This window comes from Acyrthosiphon pisum, chromosome A3, assembly GCF_005508785.2.
Source record: "Acyrthosiphon pisum isolate AL4f chromosome A3, pea_aphid_22Mar2018_4r6ur, whole genome shotgun sequence".
Taxonomy (NCBI): Eukaryota; Metazoa; Arthropoda; class Insecta; order Hemiptera; family Aphididae; genus Acyrthosiphon; species Acyrthosiphon pisum.
The window spans coordinates 1,510,010-1,515,945 of NC_042496.1; the positions used below are offsets into that span (position 1 = coordinate 1,510,010).

Consider the following 5,936-nt stretch of genomic DNA (forward strand, 5'->3'; position numbering starts at 1 on the left):
ATATTACAAAAAAAAAATCCCATCGAAATTCGAAAGAGTATTCGGCGTACACGGTGTGACCCATAAAATAATTTAATTAAATAAATCTAACGCTTTAAAATACGGTCGAGTCCACGCAAATTAGATCGGAATTTTTTCTCCCGTCTGCAGCTGTACTTACGTACAACAATATATTTTACTACGATTTTTATCAGTTATAGTAATTTATTGTACATTTTGATACGTTTCTCCACATAATATAGCTACTACACTTATACCTATTTATGTGTATATTATTACCAAGTCAGAGTTCACCGAGAATTCCAATCGGCATACTGTGGCAGTAGTTGTAGTGGTTGGGCGAGATGATCTCCCGCGGGTTTTGTCCTTCAGGAGTTGAGAATACAAAATATATATATATATATATTTGTGTGTGTGGGTATATTATAATATGTAGGTATATCCGGTCTCGTCGTGACGCCATGTCTGGTAACAGTGGTACAAGCAGTATTAGGTATAACCTATTTGTATAATAATATACATAATATATTATTATATACCTACCTACGGTAATTATAAACTTTGTAGCCAACGCAAATGCATTCTGCTTGATTTATGAGCAAAAGTTTTGTGACAAGTCTTGGGATTTGAACGCACTGCCCTCTTATCTGTTTTGTTATTTTTCATTGTTCTACAGTAATAACATGTCGTCCGATATCCAATAGGTATCTGTTATACTCTATGATGATGTATATTTATGAAGGGCGAGCATTATTGGCACACGAAGGTTATTAGCATCGGTATGTACTGTTTAATTACAATTTAGTAGTAAGCTATCAGACCATATATTTTACAACTCGAAATATTTTTCAATCTTCTCATTTATTTGTATCGTATTCAATCCATCTAAAGAACACCAAAGGTCGTATAATATATATATTATAATGTCATTCACAAGTAACATTCTAAAATCTTATATTTATATTATTGTGGCGTGGTTAAATTATTCTAACCGTGAAAACTCATTATTGCGACTAGCATAAGTTAAAATTTTATTTTTTTAGAAAATATGTATTCTTTTAAAATTTAAATTACACTTACATTTCTAACATTTCTTCTACTACAGTTCTCAACCATAAGTAATTTAATGTTTATGTTTAATTATTGTGAAGCCATTTTCTACTTGTGGTGTTTAATAGCAACCTATATTATTTGAAAAACAATTATCTTCGTACTTCGAATTTTGAAGTAAAATGCAATTCAATGCCGGTACTACCTAGATAATATACAAATATCGAATATTAAACTAATTAATAAATCCGACATCGTCGAGCTCGTCGTGTAAGCTTGAAGAATTCAGCTACTATTATAGTATAGGTAGTGATAATGTTATTTCATTTTAAAACCACGAAATTAAAAATATTCCTAGTAATAAAATTAGTATTGTGTGAAGCATTAATAATAATAAAAAATTGGCTACAATACGCCCTCAAAAAACATTTGCCTTTTGGTCAAACAATAATGTTATTCAGTTGTTGTAAGAAATTAATTTGATTACAATAGCCATTATAATATTTTTGCATGGAATAATGAGCAGAAATTTCATTTATACGTTTTAATACAAAAAGAGACTTTGCTTTGAAATATCAAACTATTCTTAAAGTTCCTATTTTATTTTCTGTCCGTCTTAACTTTAGTAATGTTCTAATGTATACTATTTTGTCTTTATCTTGTTTTTATAGGATCCTGTGTAAAATAAACAATCCACGAGTTGTACAGTTTTAAATTAATGGCTTGAACTCCGTGAGAACATTGTAACAGTCGAAAGAATAATATTATAAAATATTCTATTTTGAACACTGTTAATGATTGAAATCATTGTAATACTTTAGCTGCGCGTACTCTGTTATATTGTAGTTTATTTAAATACGATTTACAATTTACGAGATCTGAATTAGTTTTCAATAATAACATTATCCAATCGATTTGAAATTACTGATATGTAATATCAATTGTAGCAATATGAATTGTAATTAATTTGTACATTTTATTAATAATCTCCCAACTTATAATTATTCTGCAGTAGTTTTTTTTTTTTTATTTGCATCATTAATATTATATTCTGAAAGAATATGCACAGTAATATATTTAATTCCATATTATGACTTAATGACGTTAAAGTCGAAGCAGGTTGTTAAAACGATGATGCGGCAACCAAATAAATCGCACACAGATCTTTTTGTAATCATATTACCAATCGTTTTAAGTGGATCAATAGAGACGATTTGTGATGATCCTATTACAATTTACGTTAAGTCAAACGAAAATAGATCACATAATATACAACTCATATAATATTACTACAGTAGAGAAACATACACATTTGTAATCATCCTGTATTGAAAACTTTTGTTTAACACTTTCAAAAATATTATAGACTTAGCGAACGACTTTATTGAAAATAGCTTGTTCTTTTTGTATTACATTTCTAAACTTTTGAATAATCATCTTCACAGGACTTCACTTTACCGACTATGTCATAGAGATTTTTGTTTGTTGCGTATTCTGTGGCAATGGCTCCTGTTTAAACCGTTGTCTTTTTAAAACTCTTCAATATTACATTCGATACGAGAAGTAAAAGCGTTTTTTTTTTTAGGTATATATATATATTATAATATACACAACCATAATATTATTCTTATAGACTTAGTACCTACGACCTTCCACCAGCTTCGTCCGCGGTGACCAATTGACGTTTGCCAAACCGATTCATTACATTAGTAGAATTGATTATAGTAAGTATAATTATAATCAATGGTAGTAGTTATTAATATAGTGACGAGTGCAGTGTGTAAAATGCATGAAAACAGCAATTCAATTAACACAATATTATTACAGCTGAACAAACTCTAAATTGGATCCGTCCTCGTCCACCACCACCACCGCCTTCACCCCCGACCCGATAACAGCGGCTCGACCAGGAACACACTGTGGTTTCAACACATAGTCAGTGGCACCGATGCACAAACTACCATCATGAGTGATGCTATAACCGTCTGGATTGCAACCGCCACGGAAAATACTATCCGAGATAATTTAATATAAGTTTTATTAGTTATTTATAGTTTAATACATTTAATATAATATACGATATATTATGTACACGCACACTAACGCACCTCTATAGAACAAGACTGTCACAATTTTTTTGTTTTGAGAAAAAGTGATTTTAGATAAGATATTTGAAAAGGTTTTTTTACCAATGCGTTTGAAACCAAAAACTTAAATACTTGCAGAGATACTTTACAATAATATGACTTTTTAAAATATCATGAAATACTCTCTTAATCCCAAACAGTTGGACTCATGGCTTTTTAAATTTTTTTTTAAAAGTGCAATACTGCCATATTCTGATTTCTGATGTGTGGCTTTATTGCATGCAGAAATTGATTTTAAGACCGCCATACTATACTAAAATATAACAGTATTACATTTCATATTGTGACCACTGTATAACAAATTATAAAATGCAACACCGCCACAAATCTAAATATTTCTGTTTTGCACTCGATCTAGATATATAGCTATATCACATGATAACTAGATTTGATTTAGTGCAAGAACACCACAAATCGAAATTAGGTTTGAATTTCGGTCATGAATTTCTACTTAGGTGATCGATCGGATAAATTACAACAAGTGTAGTGTCATAAAGTAAATAATACTTCTTTCTTGCTTTGTAAATTAGATACACATTTAATAATTCAATACCGACTCATCATTTTTGTGGCGAAATAAAAAAATATATCGAATGTCCATGGGTTTTGTAGAACTATTTATTCACACCCCTGTAAACTTGGCAGCTGATTCAACTGAGTTTTTTTTATCCTTTTTAGGTTTTTTAGATTTTAATTTTTTTCTACTAGGGTTTTTTTAATTTAACTTACATTTTTTTTTGTTTGTTTAAATTAGTTTTCCATTATTTTTAGTAACAAATGTTGTACGTTTTCCAACAATGTCCAACGATCCACCAACAAATTTGTTGGATTGATTAGATCGGTGTCTGCTAATGTTGCGCTGCCAAGTTCACAGGGTTTTTAATCCACTATCCTAAAGCAGCCATAACTCAGAGTTAACGAATTTTGAGTAGTGTCTGTCTCGTTCTAGAGGTGCGATTTTATTAATATTATAGGCTAGTGCCACTTCCATTTTACCATAGTGTCTGTATCACTCTCGGCACCAATGCTCAACTACTATGCTGTTTCACCGTATTGTAGTTTATAGACGGACACGTGTTGGAAGTCACCCAACGAATCAGTATTAATTATTTTGTTCGTATAATTGAATTTATGGACCGACATACTTTGACAGCGCATAATTTAATCGCAAAAACTATACATTTCTTGGTATTATAATGCATATACAGTATTGTTTCGTAGTATCCTACGCATTATAATATGCATGGCCAAGTGTTACCCTGACCCTGCTTCTATGGAAAGGACCTATGCAATTTGTTGGGATTAATTCTTGCATATTAATATATTGTCTAGGTAAAATATTATAATACATAATCGTCTAAACGCTCTAAACTACGAGAATGATTATGAAATATAAGGAACTCCATACTCGATCATTTTTAGAGAAAATCTGTTCCAGATGAATATTATTAAACCAGAAAATATATTGTTTACCGTTCAAATAGAGAAAAAAACATTAAAAAATTTCAATTATTTACAGAGATAATATAATTTCTTTTTAAAAAAATTTGCATTATTATTATTAAAATTAAAATTTCTATCGGTTAAGTTTCGAACTCCCGGAAATGGGATACTAGAAATTCCGAGGGAATTTCGTGAACGAGATAGTCCATGGGAATGCAAAAACATTAAACGTGTATTTTACAAAGAATTTTTTTGTTTTATATCAGGTAAAGTAACTATATGAACATTACTCGGTGCCGAACGGCATCTATCCATTGTTTGCTTATTCCCAAATAGCTCCCATCGAAAATGGTTCCACCCAAATTTACCCAATGTATGAATTTTATATCTACATTTTTTTTTAACGAACGATTTTTTTAAAAAAAACCCTATCACATTTTATAATATCAAATATGTTTTTAATTTTTGATTCACAATATCTATTAGGTATATATGATTATTCATACAATTTTTATAATTTTTATAGTTTACATAGAATATAAAATTTAAAAAAAACACCAACACATTTTTAACCACACCTCTTTTAAGTGGTCCTAAATCTGTATGAAGTTGGAAGGAATAACTTAATATGTTGTAAAAACCGGAGACGTTTTGGAATTTACTTCTTTGTTAAACGGGAGCCCAATGGGTTCCAACCATTTTATTTTTGTAATTATTTTCAGTAAAATTTAAGAAACTATAGAGAAATGGTATCCATGCTTTAAACAAAAATAAATCATCAAATTAAGTATACCATTCAAATATTATTGTTTAACAGAGTTGGTCTCACTCTTACGTATTTGATTAATTTGATAGGTTAGGTTTGATAGGCTACAATTATACAGTGTTACTGTATAACCATAGAATAACCGCAATTCTGTGGTATAACCGCTATTATCGCACTGATAAGCACCACATGGGGGTTGTAGTTTACCATATTTTATCCATAATTTACTACAAATGTTATTCACTCATTATAACTTTATATTTGAATTTGATATTAACGTCTCAAGTTGGGCAGATGTAAACTTTGCCGACAATTACCTTTATTGTTGTAAATTCCGCCCGGAAATTTCAGGTAGTAAAAAAGATCAGATGTATCTCGGTTCAATAATTTTTACCGATAAAATAAAATAAAGCCGGCACAACTTAATCTGAAAATAATAAACAACGCATTTAAATTTTAGTATTAATTCCACTTATCAAAGTATACCTATAGATATTCCACCGTAACCAAATTTAAAAAAAAAACAAATC

General features: G+C 29.9%; 1 long non-coding RNA gene across 1 annotated transcript; it reads left to right on the forward strand.

The window, feature by feature from the left end:
- Window positions 1-466: 466 nt before the first annotated feature.
- On the forward strand, window positions 467-5,061 carry LOC115034489. Its single transcript, XR_003839846.1, has 3 exons — window positions 467-779; window positions 2,684-2,774; window positions 2,878-5,061. It is a non-coding gene; the product is annotated as an uncharacterized LOC115034489 (long non-coding RNA).
- The last annotated feature ends 875 nt before the right edge of the window (window positions 5,062-5,936 follow it).